The following is a 17,325-nucleotide window of genomic DNA, read 5'->3' as shown; positions in this document are numbered from 1 at the left end:
AGAAAGAAAGAAAGAAAGAAAGAAAGAAAGAAAGAAAGAAAGAAAGAAAGAGAAAGAAAGAAAGAAAGAAAGGAAGGAAGGAAGGAAGGAAGAGAGAAAGAAGGAAAGAAGGAAAGAAAGAAAGAAGAAAAAAGAAGAAAGAGAAAGAAATGAGAAAAATAAAGAAAGAAAAAGAGGAGAGCATGAGTAGTCTGCATAGACAAGTCATGCTGCAGTAATAAGCAATGGATATTTCTTTCTCATTCACTGTGCATGAGACTGTTCACCTCTGCTTCATGACATTTTTACTCTGGGACACAGGTGGATGGAGCAGCCTCTTTCTGGAGCATTGTTGGTCTCATGACAGGAAACCATATGCTGGCTCAAGAGCTGCTGCTTGAAAGTGACACACATTACTTCCACTCACACTCACATTTTATTGGCCAAAGCAAGTCACATGGCCTTCCATGGGTTTAACAGGGTGTGCAGTGTAATCATCAAAGAGGGACACTAAAATTGGTGGAGAGCCACCCAATCTACCACAACTAGAGAGTCCCTTGAGCCTCTGTCATTACTTTACTTTCTCCACTGAGAAGTAAGTTCCTTTTTTTCAAAAGCACTACAATGTGGAAGATCATGAGTTACTCAGTATGCCCATGGATGATGACACTTGTAGATGCAAGTTTGTTCAGAATCTATCAAGAGGAGCAAATGCAAATTCAGAAAAGCATATATTCCAGTGAAGACAATCACTAGCTCTTCCGTCTTAAAAAGGGCTTGGTGTAATCTACCTGGACAGACAGAGGGTTGATCCCTTCAGGGAGTCCCTGCATAGCTTCTATGCCTGCTGCCATAGTTACAAGTTCAGGAACTGGTTAAACAAGCATTGAGGTGGCTGGGGAAGGACCCACCTTGGCAGGAAGTCCTTTTGTGACCATCATCACTGGAGACAAGTACTCTAAGATTCCAGGCCCAGTTCAGGAGACACATACCCAACCTCATTGTTACCAACCTTCCAATGTTACACGTATCAAGTCTCAAATCTGGACGAATTATTAACTGCTGCTCGTGAGTTGCTTTAGCATCTGTTCACATATTGGTTTGTCATCATAATTCAAGCTCTCTCTTCTTCCAGGCAAAATGAATGACATGGTTATGTGTAGCCTTAAGTTTTGCTCCCAGAAAGACTTTCCTTCCCTATTGTCCTTCAGGGCCACACCAAGTGGGGTTTTAAAGTCACAACCATCTCTGTATAACCAGGACCTGCGCATCATATGCACCAGCTATAAACCAGTGGTTCATGTTTCTGTAGTGGCCTGTTCTTAACAAACTCCCCATGACATCAGAGGTGTGAGCTGAGGGTCATGTAGATTCCAGCAAGCTGGCAGTGTGAACTGCAAATTCCTTGTGCCTTCAGAAGCTGCTGAGGCCTAGTCCCATATCTACGACTTGCATTTGATGGTGAAGCACTGCTGGGTACATCTGGCTTTATGGTTTGTTGGATGAAATAACAGTTCATGATAGGCAGCCAGGTTACATGGCCACCTGATGTTTCGTGCCCACATTGCTGGGCACAACTGACTTTATGATTAGTTGGATCAAGTAACACAGTTAGTTCATGATACATAGCCAGGTTACATGGCCACTCAATGTTTTGTCATCAGGGGTTCACTTTCCACTAAGGCTCCATAACAAGTCCTCAAAAGGAAATAGTTATTGGTTGAAATAGAATAGCTTTGCTCAAAGACTCTCAGGACCTTTGCTGTGATCTCCTGTTGAGGGTTGTCATAGGTTCCTCACAGAAATTCAAACTGCTTCAAATACTTCAAGATCCACTGATCTCCTGAATCAGAAAGTTGAGTGGTACTGCTAGACCAGATGGAGAACTGTCTCTTGGTTGGGTATCTTACACTAAGTTAAATTAACTAAAAGTGATTCAGAGCAGCACAATGCAAATATAACTCACATCCCACTTAAAATCCAAAGAGGCTTGCCTAGCATTTTGCCTCTTGGTAGGAGGTGTCGGGTACAGGGATGTGCCTTCACCCAGGAAGAGTTATATTGACATGCCCTAGACCATTGAATTTCCCAAGCAAATTGAGGTAAAAGACCTTGTATTTGGGGAGGAGGATTATTCCTCTACTTTCTGGGTCCTGAATCTTATCACACCTGCTTAAGCTTAAAATAACCTATAATAATTCTTGAAGATCGTTTGTGTTCTGCATACCCCTATGCAGGGTTAAATAGGAGTTACAAGTATAATAATTGTGAAAAGAGTAGCTAGCATTTGTTTTGCAATTATTATTTGCATTGTGCATGTATTAACTCATTTAATCATCACAATAGCTCTATGAGATAAACAACATTACTATCCTTATTTTGAAGGGTCACCACCCCTGTACTTTCCTTCTCTTTTTCTTTTCTTTCTTTCTTTCTTTCTTTCTTTTTTTTTTTTTTTTTTTTTGAGACGGAGTCTCACTCTGTCGCCCAGGCTGTAGTGCAGTGGGGCGATCTTGGTTCACTGCAAGCTCCGCCTCCTGGGTTCTCTCCATTCTCCTGCCTCAGCCTCCCGAGTAGCTGGGGCTACAGGCCCTCACCACCATGCCCAGCTAATTTTTTGTATTTTTAGTAGAGACAGGGTTTCACTGTATTAGCCAGGATGGTCTCGATCTCCTGACCTCATGATCCACCCACCTTGGCCTCCCAAAGTGCTGGGACTACAGGTGTGAGCCACCGCGCCTGGCCTGTACCCTCCAAGTAGCACTAATCTGCATGGGTACCTTCCTCCTTCCTCCCCTTCCCAGAAATGTTTGCTTTATTATTATTATTATTATTTAAAATATTTTGGTAGAGCCCTCCAGCCATTTTCTTTGGGTCCTTCCTGTCATGGAATATCTTTCTCCACAAGTGAGGATTCTTCTAATTGTTAAATACTGATTTTAACTATATGCCTAGGGACTGGTGAAACAACCAGGTGTGATGGGCATCTCATGAAGCCATATTTGAAGTGGATTTGGGCAAAACATCACTAATCTCACGGTCTCCATAAGCCCCTTTTCCAGTCTCTAACAATTTGTTAGCTTAGAGTCAATGTCAAAATAATCTTTCCCTGGTACTCAGTTACCATGGTAAGTGGTCTTCAGTTATCTTTGGAAAAATAGGAGGAAGGATTATATCTTGTCCTTGAGGTATTATGGCAGTCCTACCTTTGTGGTCCAACTTCTTTATGTACTGCCCAGGGCCCTATCTGTTGTCACTTTCTGTCATAGTGGCTTAGCTTCCATCAGACACATAGTCACATAATCTGGAAATTATGTGTCTATTTAATATCATGTGGGATGAAGTTACTGTTAATTTTCAAATTAGGCATCAGGGCCTGAAAGCGAAGTTTTCTATTGAGTTTTTCAGTTTCATTTGTCAAAATACTTTGAAGTAGGAGATTTTTGTTTTACCACCAGGTTTCCAACAGGACAGACTTTTCCATACTGGTCAGTGTATGGGGACACTTGACCCCAGTACAGTATTTTATTCACTACTCTGCTAACAGGAGGGTCATCCCTTCTAAGCTGCCTTTGGATTCCTTTTTCATCAATAGTGAAGAAACCTCTAAGACTGTGGCCTGAGTTCTCCAGATACATCACCATAGTACTTTGAGATCTGATGGGTAAAACCCGAAAGAAATGAAATTTTCCCAGGGCTCCAGTCCTCTTTGTTAGAGGGGTGGGACTTCATACTAACTGGGTAAACTGTGAATCGACAGGGCATGGTATCACTTCAGTGTTTATTGGTCTAAGTTCTCAATTTTATCACTAAAATTGATTATTTTAGTTAGACACACAAATGTAAAATCAAGGGAAAAAATAGGCATTTTCCACATTACCCATTTAAATTAAGCACTTTATGTTCTCCATTGATCACAGCTGTGCCTCCTCAGTAATTTGAATATTTTGGTTTTGCTGAAGTGCAGGTAGGGTCAAGTATGGCCCGATGCCTCTCAGTGTTTAATCATCACCCGTGTGAAAGTGGCACTGCTATCCACAGTCCTCAAGCCTCTCATTTCCTCATGGAAGTCAGGGATTCAGAAGGTGGTGGCTGTTTTAGTGTTCTTCTTCCTTGGCCATGAGTTTATACTATACAAATTTTGGCAAATCCACAGCCTCTCACCCTCAGAGTTCTTTTTAGCTATGCAAATCAAGTAGGAACTTGATGAATTACTCATATACCCATGGACCTTCAGGATCACTTAGCTTCTGCCAAAGATCCTTGCTAGCTAAATAATTCCCATTACCAAGTCAACTCTGCTGCCTACCACAGTAAATACACCCCCATTGTCTCTGCTGGATAAGTGCTTCTCCTCCGCCCCATCACTTCCCAACCAGTTCCCTCAACCCCACTGGAAACAGGGAACCTGTTTCAATGGTAGTACCTTCTGCTAGCATACCCAGCCTACCCCAAACAGCCTTGAAAGCACTGTTCAAAGATGGCAGGTCTCCTCTCCAGTGTTATTCCCAAAGGCCTTAGCAAAGGCCTGTCTGGATTCTCTCCAGAAACTCAGAGGGATAGGTCCTGGTCAAACAGGCTAAATTCACTCCAGCATTCCCATCTCTCAAAATCTTTTGACTTCTTTTTCTACTTAATGCTAAGAAATTGATCTCGTAATATCACTTAGTGGCTTCAATCTATTCACCAAGCCAACAACTGAGATCACTTTCAAATGCTAGAACTAAAGTAACTGGTAGTTGCACCTGCACTGGTAAGTCCAGTCCAGGCTAAAATCATGCACTTCCCTCCTTGGCCAGACAACCTGGGAAAACATTCTTTTTTTTTTTTTTTTTTTTTTTTTTTTTTTTTTTTTTTTTTTTTTTTGAGACAGAGTCTCTCTCTGGTGCCCAGACTGGAGTGCAGTTGTGTGATCTTGGTTCACTGCAGCCTCCATGTCCCAGGCTCAAGCAATTCTCGTGCCTCAGCTTCCCAAGTAACTGGGATTGCAGGGGTGTGCCACCACACCTGGCTAGTTTTTATATTTTTAGTAGAGACGAGATTTCACCATTTTGGCCAAGCTGGTCTTGACTCCTGGCCTCAAGTGATCCGCCTGCCTCGGCCTCCCAAAGTGCTGGGGTTATAGGCGTGAGCCACGGCACCTGGCCTGAGACTACATTCTTATATGACTCCCTAGACTGTTACAGATAAAATGAGAAAAGTACCACAATTTTCTGTTTTGTTTCAGTACATAAGCTTTTATCAACATTCATCTTCATAAGTGAACCCCAAGGGCATTGCTAGTTCTGGGACAAAGGAACTTCACCATCTTTTGTTTGTTTTTCTAACCCTGACTATACCTCTGTAAACATTCTCTTCACTATAATCTCTCGAATTAAATACTCTGCGCGTATCTTCTGATACTATGCCACTTTCCCAAAACTCAGAATCTTGAGTAGAGTTTTTGACTGGCTGAGCCTGGTTTATTTGCTTACATCCTAGTATCCACCCAGTGAAGAGAAGGACTGTGAGTTTCTGACTTTCACCAAGACTCACTCATGGAGATTTCTCTGAAACAGAAAAGATGTCACAAGGATCAGTAGTTTTTAAAAAGACAAATGTCCATTATACTGGGATTGACAAGTCATTCTACTTGGACAGAAAGGAGGATATACATAGGGGCAGTGGAAGGAAATTGGGCTACAAAAGCAAATGAAAACTTTATTAATTCAGAAGGGCTTAAATGCCAGCCAAAGAAAGATATATCTCATGAGATGGGAAACGAGCAGTCTTGAGTAGAAAAATGACATGTAACCTGTGCTTAAGCAAGATCCATCAGGTACAAGAGTGAAAATAAATCACAGGAAGGAGAGAATGTTACTTTCTCCATTGAATTGTAAGCCTCACAGGGGCAGGGCCTTGTGGACTTGTTTAATGTTTCTCTTCCAGGTGACTAGCCCAGTGCCTGGTAAGTAGTGGGTATGCAATCAATGCTTGTGATGGAGAGCAAAGAGGCAAGGATGAATTAGGAGGCTACTCAAAGTTAGCCCCAGTGAGAAATAATGAGGCTTGGATGAGAGAGTAGAAAAATAACATATATTTAACATTCACCCTATACCAGGCATTTAATCTTTATTATCTGATTGATCTCACAATTACTCTTATGAGGTACATATTTGTTTCAATTTTACAGACGAGGTTCAAATAAATTAAGGGAAAAAGTCCACATTCAGGTATGCAATAAATAATGGAGCTGGGACTTGAACCCATGTCTGGCTCTGAAACTCCCCCTTATCCAGGATGTCATGCCAGGAGGGAGTCATGACGGGGGAAGGTCAAGAAGGCACAGAGGTAAGAGACTGGCAACTGGTCAGGTCCATTGGGTGGGACAGAGTGTGAGGCAAAGTGGAGGAGTTTGGAGCTTTGAGCTGGAATCCCAAAGAGAATTGTGATGACATTAAAAGAAATAAAACAGTCAAGGGGACTTTCAGGGATGGAATGCTTGGGTCAGCTCTGGACATGCTGCGTGTGGGTCCTGGGGGGACATCTAGATGGAGCTACCCATCAGGTAATTGGAAATGCCAATTCAGATCACAGGACAGAGGCAGTAGTAAGGAAGTAGACTTGCAAGTGTCCCATGTTGAGGCGATTCTTTGAAGCAGTGAGCATAGATGAGAAAAAGTTAGCCAAGGTCATGATATAAATGTACCTGGTCCAAGCATGGTATGCAGGATATCTGAATATGCACAGATCCTAAGGTATGTCCTGAAAGTAGGTCTGCTTTACTAAATTTTCTGATCAGCAGTTTTCTTGAGGTTTTCGCATTTACTTAAGTAGCGTGTGGTGGCAGCGGGTGAAAAATACACGCGAGTCCTGATCAATGAAAGTTTTGCTGTGGGTGTGACCTATGTCCTGTAACTTGCTCAAACTTCTCAGGGAGGGAAACTTTAAATACCCAAGTTAAGAGCTATAAATGCGGACAATTCTCTGTCTGGGAGCGGATGATCCAACCTTCAGAGGCCATCAGTCCTCAGGCCACAACTCCTCAGGCCACGTACCTGTTACAAGAGGCTTGATATGGTTTGGCTCTGTGTCTCCACCCACATATCATCTCAAATTGTAATCCAAGGTGGGACTCAGTAGGAGGTGATTGGGTCATGGGGGAGATTTCCCCCATGGTGTTCTTGTAATCATGAGTGAGTTCTCACGAGATCTGTTTAAAAGTAGCACTTCCCCATTTGCTCTCTCTCTCTCCTGCCGCCAAGTTAAGAAGTGCCTTGCTTCCCCTTCACCTCCTGCGGTGATTGTAAGTTTCCTGGGGCCTTCCCAGCCATGTGGAACTGTGAGTCAATTAAACCTCTTTCCTTTACAAATTACCCAATCTCAGGTGTTCTTTATAGCACTGTGAGAACTAATACTAGGCTTCAGCTGGTTAATCCCCAGGGACAGCTTTCAGGATTAGATTTTTGCCTCAGTGTTTCCTCTCCCTTCCACTCCCCTCCCCATAAAGATTTAGTGGGCAGGACTGACCTTGTCTGAAGGGATCCTTTTGGTTGGGGGCCTTCAAAGAAGCCAGATTGTCCCCTTAAGAGTAGTCACTCCTACGAGCCCAAAAACCTTGGGTCCCCGTAATGCTATGTGCTCTGTCTCCAGCTGACTTGCATTGAAGCCTAGTCAGAGACGGCCACCTTTGTCTTTCTACAGCAAATCAGAAAGTGACACAAAATTTCTATTTGAGCATAGATAATTCAAAACGGCTGAACTTTTAAAAGAAGAATCTTTTTGCATGCAACGTTCGATAGTGGAAGAATACCCTGATTAATTTAGGAAACTATTTTACCCTAATTTAGTTATGAACGACTGAAAATGTGCCTTTACATCTGTTTAGGATGACATTTTGGGCATCTAGTACTACACTGCAATCTCCATGACAATAAACACATCGATTTGTTATTTGATAGTTGCATAATTGTGGTTTTCTTCTGCTTGTTCTCAGAGGTGGAGAGCTGCCTGTTTGCTTTTTTTCCTCTTTTTTTTTTTTCCAGGAGAAAGAAAATAAATGTAAAACATACGAAACCAGAGGAAAAGAAATAGTCAATATGCCACTGCTGCATGTAAGCTGCAAGTTTATTTGCCAGTTTACGCTCTTTGAAATATCTATGAAGTGCTTCCCCGGCGGGTTCTCGTCCACATACTCTGAGTGGCAATGCTCATTCACGACCAGCAGAGGGCAGGCACGACCTCCTAATACACCGGGAATGCCATCTTGGGAGCACCAGGAGCAAAGGCGCCCTTGCAATCTGTAACTTCAACCATCTCTCTCAACCACTGTAGACCTAATTGCCATGATAAAAACAGATCTGTATGAGCTTTGTAGTCACACGGTCTTGGTTAAATCTCAGCTCTGCCACAAACTAGCTGTGTGACCTTGACAACCTTCTTAACCTCTCTGAGCCCATTTCTTCCTGATTTCTTAAGTGGGGCTATTAATAATACTGATTTCATAGGCTTCTTGTGAACATTTAATGAGTTAATATATGCAAGGCACTCAGAACAGAGCCTAGCACATGGTAACCTATTATATTTATTGCTATTACTAATAGTATTACATTAAACTCTTTCATTCTCTCCCTCAGGACTCCAACTAAAGTGTCCAAGGAGAAGGGACACCACTCAAGAGGAAGGAAGAAAAAGGTTTTGGTGAGTCTCAGGCCACGCTAGGACTCTCTGGGTGATGGAGAAGGGAGCTATAGAGATGTCTCTGCTCCAGCAGAAGAACAGAAAGATGGTTCTAGCCTGGGGTGAGAGAAGCCAAATGAGCTAAGCTTTCCTGTTTCTTTCTTTCCCTAAAGGCAGAAAGACCTGAGCTTGGGCCATGGGAAGGTCAGCAGGTATCTGGTACAAGAAGGGCTCTGGGCAAGCGAAGAGCTGTTCCTCCTAGCTGCATTGAAGCGTGGTGCAATTAGCTGCAGCCTGAGGGAGTCGTCGCGAACCTGGCCACCTGGGCACCTCTCCTTGACATCTGGGTGAAAGACAAAGGGAAGACTCAACTCTGAAAGAGAGGCCTTGGAGGTCATTTTACAGCCAGAGTGGCAGAGGCCAGGGAAGCAGGTGGGTGTTCTAGCTGCCTTTAGCAAAGCCGTTAATGTGGTAGCTAAAAGTGATGAGGCCCTGGCTGTGTGCAGGGATCCATGGCAGAAAGAAGAGAGTACACTTTCCTAGCGATGTTTCCAAAACCCCTGGGTAGGGATCTTGAGTTGAGCTCTGGTAAGCATCTTGAGGACAAAGCCCTCTTATCCAGCCTTGTCGAGTAACAACTGTTTGGGTCATAGGCTGTGAATAAATATTCCAACTCTGTCTCCTTCTGACACATAATAGGATGGCACTTCCCTGCTCACTGGAAGTCGGTGTGGCCATGTGACATTCTGTGGCTCATGAAAGATAAGCAGAAGCTTTCAGAGCCAATGCAGACTCTACCATGATTTTTCCCCTGACCTAGCTGCGAAGGACTCCTCCAGGAGCCTGTGTCTCTGTGTGACTCTGATAAGCAGAGCACACCTTAGGCTGACTTGTGGCTGACATGCAGCCATTGAAATGTCCGGTTATTATTTATTTATTACAGCAGCACACCCCAGCCTGTCCTGACTGAGACAGCAGCTCACCTTTGTATAGCCCTCTGTCACATCCAGCATGGCTTTTTCACACTGCATCACCTCATTTGATCCTCTGGAAAACATGTGAGGTAGGTCTGTTATCCCAATTTACCAGCTGAAACTGGGTCTCTGAAAGCTTAAGTATCCAAGGTTCCAGAACAAAGTGACAACTGGGAATCCAACCCAAGCCCCAGGACGCCAAATCCCATGCTGTTCCTCCCCCACCATGCTCTCTAGTGTGATGACACCCAACAAATGGGTACCGACTGAAATTGAAATAATATTGGTCAGCACAGCTGCAATCATCAGCATCACAGCACTTTCACGAGGGCAATGCTTTTTGTTGGTGTCATGAACATATAATATAGCATAGCCAGTTTTACAAAGAGCAAAAGTTATCAAGAAGTGATGCCTACAGTGTCTTACAGGAAAGTCAGACATCAGATATTACCTAGGGAAGGCTCTTACTGGGATGAATGATCTATCATTTATTGTAGTTTTTTTTTTTTTTAGACAGAGTCTTGCTCTGTCACCCAGGCTGGAGTGCAACGGCACAATCTTGGCTCACTGCAACCTGTGCCTCCCAGGTTCAAGCTATGCTCCTGCCTCAGCCTCCTGAGTAGTTGGGATCACAGGTACGTGCCACCACGCCCAGCTAATTTTTATATTTTTAGTAGAGACAGGATTTTGCCATTTGGCCAGGCTGGCTTTGAACTCTTGGCCTCAAGAGATCTGCCTGCCTCGGCCTCCCAAAGTGCTAGGATTACAGGTGTGAGCCACTGTGCTGGGCCGATTGTACTACTTTGAAAACCACCTTCTGTAATTAACATTCTCCATGGCTCTGGCACTCTCCTCACACCACTCCCCTACCCACAAAGTCCCTAACCACAGTCCCCTGACTCTGAGTTCTTGCATTCTTTGTATCTAAACTCTCTGCCAGTCATAGTTACCTGTTCTAGGGCCTCAATCACTCAGGGCCCTTTTTTTTTTTCTCCTGGGAAACCAGCAACCTACTCCAGCCAACTCATGCAAAGGCTGATGGTATGTTATTGCTGCGACTCGTCACGCTTGTGTTTTAACCTGGCTCTCCAGTCCAGCAGTGGGATTTCAGAGCAGCTCAGTCTGCTAGGGGAGCTATCTCAGTGCCAGCCGACTTTTGATTACACCTCAAATCATATCCTGTTGTTGGCAGCCAATTCTACTTAGCCTAAGGCTGCTTTCTGCATCCATCCATCCTTCACTGCTGACTTTGAAAGGATCAAAAGAGCCCTGTGTATTTTTCTAATCTCCCTAATCCTCGTAACTATTCCTGTGAGGATGCAGGTATCATCACTACCATTTTTCAGATGAAACGAAGGCCCAGAAAGTTTTAGTGACAGACCCAAGGTCACCCCTGTGAGCCGGTGGCAGAGATGGGAATGGAACTCAGACCGGCTGGTTTCCCAGGCCATCAGTCTCCATTAGACCCTGCTGTCTCACTGAATTCCCCCTGCAGTTTTAATTGAATATCATGTTCTTCTTCACTTCCTGCCCTAAACAGGGCAACAGCTGCCGCTCACCCTCCTGAGCCGGCTGGCGGTACTTCAGTGGTGGGTGAAGTTATGCTGGGGTGGAAAGCGGGTGAAGAGTTTCAGGATAAAAGGACCCATCAGATTGGAAGATATTCACGACGGTATAAAAGGGATGCCCTGACTTTCAAATGACATCGTGTCGGGGACCAGGCTAAGAGGGAAACTGCTTGGGAGGGTGAGTATGGGAGTTGGAAGGACGGGACACTGTGGAGGCAAAAAAAAAAGGGTGTGTGTGTAATTGGATGAAAACTTTTTGGAAAAAAAAAAAAAAAACAAAAAAAAAACCATGGAGCACTGTTATTGGTGAGAGGCCCAATATGCGACACGGCTGGACTGTCCTGGGTTCATGTTCTTTTCTTGAGAACAATGCTATAGGGTTTCAAGGGGATTAAAAGCAAGAGGACTAAGATTCACTTCGCCCCATTCCATCTGCTGCACAGTTTCTACAGCAGTGGTTCTAAAGCTTTTGGGTGCAGCAGAAGGACCTGGGGTACTCGGTAAAAGTGTTGGTTTCTGGTCCTCTCCTAAGAGACAGTGGCTCAGGAGAGTTGGTAATTGTCTCGTAGGGCACACTTAGGGGACGGCAATCAACGGTCATCCAACTTCGAGAACTTGTGCCCCTGCACCTCATATACATTTTGGAAAGGTCTTTTCCTTTGGGAATCAGAGGAGGAGGACTGCAGGGGAGTGGCTTTTGTCTACAGCTGCTAAAAAAACAAAACCAAAACCAAACCAAACCAATAACTCTACTCCGCGAATGTGAGGTTTGGGTAAGCATAGAGCAGCCTGCTGTCTTTGTCGTGGTCACCACCATCAAAGCATTTGCAGGAGCCTGTCTGCAGGTGGAGTGAGGCTCCTAATTACACTTCAGGGCACAAGGACCTGTGAGGAGAGGGGAATCTTGCCCTTGGAAATATGAGCAGTTTGGTCCAGGCCAGGAGGAAATTGAAAAACTTCCCAACCAAAACGTTTACTTCCCGAAGAGATAAAAAGAAGCTCAGGGTCATAAATCCGGGCCAACACCCAGGCCCCAGAGGTCAGACAGGAGGCCCAGAGGGGGATCAACACAACCGAGGGCAAGGAATGCAAGGCGAGAGTCCCCAGCCAGTAGGGAGCCCCAAACACAGATCCAGGGGCTCAACAGACACCCAGCAGACATCCCTCAGAGGCCCAGGGCTTGGGGGACTCAGGCCGCTTGCCTGTGGCTAGGCAGCAGGGCCTTGGAGAAGCCTCCAGCCCAGACCCCCTGCGCTAGCTGTCAGCGCTCTCTGTGTGTTGCAGAGTTACATTTTTTTCCCGGAACCCTGCTTAGACATGTTCACTGAAGAAAAAGCAAATCATCAGGGAAGATGGTATAAAGAACTGGCAGCCTCTGTTTTCTCAGCCAAGAACCTGAGCAGAACCAGGAGGCCAGCTGACCAGGTGCCCAGCTCCAATTCCCAGAGGGGGGCTGTCTGCCCAGCAGTGCCCCGTGCTTGGCTAATGGGTGCCTAAGGAGGCTGCCATCGTTATTCTCGGGAACCTATGTAGGGCTCAGGAAATCATGAATTATGACTGCCGCAGCAAGAACTGAATGATGACTCAGGACACCTTTTGCTGTTAACTTCCATTTGTGGGCACTTCTCATTTTCAACAAGCAGAAATTCCTCCTCTGGGGACTGCTTCCCATGCTCCCGCTCATCTCAAAGTCTCAGCTGCTCCGAAGTTATGAAAATATGCAGAAAGGTGTCAGAACCAGGGAAATGTGGTCAGAGTAGGACACAGTCTGGTGGGGAGGAGGTCATTTCCAAGGGCAAAAGGTGGGCCCACTGGTATTAAAACTTCTCTATTTCCTACATTTTAATTACTTTCTGCAGCTACAGTGTGAAGCAAATCGTCATTCTGTGACATGAGGGGCGGGTGGAGAAGCTTTAAATAATTTAAACTTGAAACTTGTTCCCCTCCAAACAAAAATGGCATTGAAATGTTAGATAAGTTCTTTACCCTTTCTAGGTCTCAAATTTTTCTCCCCATAATGTAGCTTCCATTTCATCCGGTAAGCAAATCCTGAATTTTAACTGCCTCAGAAGGACCTTGAGCTCCGTGCTTGAAAGGCAGCAAAGCCGAGTGCAATATTAATGTATAATTATTTACAATAAAACCACAAACTCAATTTAAAAAGCCAGTTGAAGTGTAAGGAGCAAACCACAAAGATATAGGTAAACATTTCAAGTGGAGACATCACGGTTCAACAAAGAATTGATTCTCTTCTAGAGCAATCATCTCTAAAGCCCATCTCACATTTCTGAAATGCTGTTACAAAATAAAACAGAAATCAGGACAAGAGGAGGTGGCAAGAAGCAGGAAAATGGCCAATGATCTGGATTTGGCCAGCTTCCTGATGGTGGGCATATCGTCCCGTCACTCTGGCCCTTCCTTTCATCGTGTTTTTTGTTTGTCTAAATTACAGCCAGAAAACACATAAGCTTACCCTCTTAATCGTTTTCTAGTGTACAGTATTGTTAACTATATGCTATGCACATTGTTGTATAACAAACAAAGCTCTAGAATGTTCATCCAGCATGACTGAAACCCTATACCCATTGAATAGCTCCTGGTTCCCTGTGTCTTCAGCCTCTGGCAACCACCATTTGACTTTCTGTTTCTTGAGTTTGATTACTTTAGACACTTCACAGAAGTGGAATCACGCAATATTTGTCTTTTTTTGTGATTGGCTTATTTCATTGAACATAATATCTTTAAGGTATGAACCTTGTAGCATATGCTAGGATTTCCTTCTTTTGAAAAGCTGAATGATATTGCATTGTGTGTGTATGCCACATTTTCTTTATCCATTCATTCTATCAATGGCATTTAGCTTGCTTCCACATCTTGGTAATTATGAAGAATGCTACAATGAATATGGGTGTGCAAATGTCTCTTTGAGATCCTGTTTTCAGTTCTTTTGGAAAAATTATCAGAAGTGGGATTGCTGAATCATATGGTAATTCTATTTTTAATTTTTCAAGTAATCTCTATACTGTTTTCCATCATGCCGCACCATTTTACAATCCCACCAACAGTGCTTTGTCTTCAGGACTGCACTGGTAAAGCCATGTTTTTTCTCCTGTTATAATTGGAGCAAAGGTTCCAATTACTCTACATCTTCATCAACATTTTTTTTTGGGGTTTTTATGATGGTGGCCATCCTAATGAGGGTGAGGTAGTATCTCACTCTGGTTTTGCTTTGCATTTTCCTAATGATTAGTGATGTTGAGCATCTGTGAATATGCTGTTGGTCATTTGTTTATTTTCTTTAGACAAATGTCTGCTGAACTCCTTTGATCATTTTTTAAGGTTATTTGGGTTTTGTTATTGAGTTGTAGGAGTTCTCTATGTATCCACTATTGAGTATAATGTTAGCTGTGGGCTTTTTATATATGACTTTATTATGTTGAAGTAGTTTTCCTCTATTACTAGTGTGTTGAATGTCTTTTTTATCATGAAAGGTGTTAAATTTTGTGAAATGTTTTTTCTGGATTAACTGAGATAATCATGTCATTTTTGTCCTCTGTTCTTTTGATGTGGTGTATTATATTTCTCAATTTTTTTATATTGAACTATCTTTGCATCCCACAGATAAATCCCACGTATTCCTTTAAATGTGCTATTTTATGCCATTCTCTAGTATTTTCTTGTGAGTTTTTACATCAATATCCATCAGAGATACCGGCCTGTAGTTTTTTTCTGGTAGTATCCTTGTCTGGCTTTGGTATTAGGGTAATGCTGGCCTCATAACATCAGTTTGGAAGTGTTCCCTTTTCTTCAATATTTTGGATGAGTTTGCTAAGGATTGGTGTTAATTCTTCTTTGAATGTTTGCTAGAATTCTCCCATGAAGCCATCTTGTTTTGGGCTTTTCTTTGTTGGGAGATTTTTGATTACTGACTCAATCTCCTTACTAATTATAAGTCTGTACAGATTTTCTATTTCCTCATGATCGAGTCCGGGTAGGTTATAAGAATTTAACCTTATATAACCTGTTTCTAAGAATGTATCTGTGGTTTCTAGGTTATCTAATTTGCTGGTATGTAAATGTGAATAATAGCCTTTATAATCCTTTGTGTTTCTATGGCATCAGTTGTACCTCCTCTTTGCTGATTTTAGTTCTTTGTCATTGTGTTTAAAATGAATTTGTTGAACTAGATGATTTCTAAGGCCTTTCTAGCTCTGAAATTCTTTGACACCTCAAAGAATAACGTTTCTGAAATTCTTTGACACCTCAAAATAACGTTTTAAAGTGCATTATAAAATATTTAAGATATACAAAATGATATAAAGAAGAATACAGTGAATACCCACCTAGCGTAAGAAATAGAAGTCATCAGTGTAGTGGATAATTTTCCATGTGTCCTTCCCCAGGTGTGCTCTCCATGCCAGAAGAACTCATCATTCTGAATTTTGTGTGTGTGTGTTTTTTAAATTTTTTTTATTATACTTTAAGTTCTAGGGTACATGTGCATAACGTGCAGGTTTGTTACATATGTGTACTTGTGCCATGTTGGTGTGCTGCACCCATCAACTCGTCAGCACCCATCAATTCATCATTTATATCATGTATAACTCCCCAGTGCAATCCCTCCCCCCTCCCCCCTCCCCATGATAGGCCCCAGTGTGTGATGTTCCCCTTCCTGAGTCCAAGTGATCTCATTGTTCAGTTCCCACCTATGAGTGAGAACATGCGGTGTTTGGTTTTCTGTTCTTGTGATAGTTTGCTAAGAATGATGGTTTCCAGCTGCATCCATGTCCCTACAAAGGACGCAAACTCATCCTTTTTTATGGCTGCATAGTATTCCATGGTGTATATGTGCCACATTTTCTTAATCCAGTCTGTCACAGATGGACATTTGGGTTGATTCCAAGTCTTTGCTATTGTGAATAGTGCCGCAATAAACATACGTGTGCATGTGTCTTTGTAGTAGAATAATTTATAATCCTTTGGGTATATACCCAGTAGTGGGATGGCTGGGTCATATGGTACATCTAGTTCTAGATCCTTGAGGAATTGCCATACTGTTTTCCATAATGGTTGAACTAGTTTACAATCCCACCAACAGTGTAAAAGTGTTCCTATTTCTCCACATCCTCTCCAACACCTGTTGTTTCCTGATTTTTTAATGATTGCCATTCTAACTGGTGTGAGATGGCATCTCATTGTGGTTTTGATTTGCATTTCTCTGATGGCGAGTGATGATGAGCATTTTTTCATGTGTCTGTTGGCTGTATGAATGTCTTCTTTTGAGAAATGTCTGTTCATATCCTTTGCCCACTTTTTGATGGGGTTGTTTGTTTTTTTCTTGTATATTTGTTTTGTGTTTTTTATTCTTATATGTATATTTATGCTTTTTATTATATATATGTGCATGTGTGAGAGAAATACATATTTTGTCTACTTTTAAATTTCATATTAGAAATGAAATATTGTATTTATTAGTCTACAAGTAGATTTTTTTCTAACATTTTGTGAGCTTCATCCTCGTTGATGCACATAGCACTTGTTCATTTCCCCTCGCTTTCCCCCGACTCCCGTTGTAACACTTAATTACAGTTTTAGTATGCGTTGTTGATGAACAGTAGGTTGTTTTCATTGTTTTGTTTTAACAGTCTTTCTCCAAATATCCATGTATATATCTCCTTGCGTGCTTGTGTGGGATTTGCTCTAATAGCAAAACTACCTGGAGCATAGCGAATGTGCATTTGCACCTTGACTAAATAATGCCAATTTTTTCTCTAAAGTAATTGAACCAATGTGTACTCCCACCAACAGGGTATAAGATTTCCCGTTATTCAACATCCGTGCCATCACTTGGTAGTATCAGACATGTAATGCCCATTCACATGTTTTGGCATAAAATGGTAACCTATTGCAGTTTTCCCTATAATTTCCCTGATAACCACTGTGATTGTTCATTTTGTCACATGTTTAGCAGCTGTTTGTGCTTCCTCCTCTGTGAATGACTTCTTCATTATTTTTTGCCTGCCTCTGATTTTTACCATGGGGGGACTGTATTTATGCTCTATCCCAGGAAAGACATAGATTGCCTGACCAGATCTCATCACTGTGAACTGCATTCTTGAAAAATTTCTAACATAGCTCCCACTTGT

The sequence above is a fragment of the Piliocolobus tephrosceles genome, chromosome 4 (assembly GCF_002776525.5).
Source record: "Piliocolobus tephrosceles isolate RC106 chromosome 4, ASM277652v3, whole genome shotgun sequence".
Classification (NCBI taxonomy): Eukaryota; Metazoa; Chordata; class Mammalia; order Primates; family Cercopithecidae; genus Piliocolobus; species Piliocolobus tephrosceles.
Note: the sequence above shows the minus strand (reverse complement) of the source record.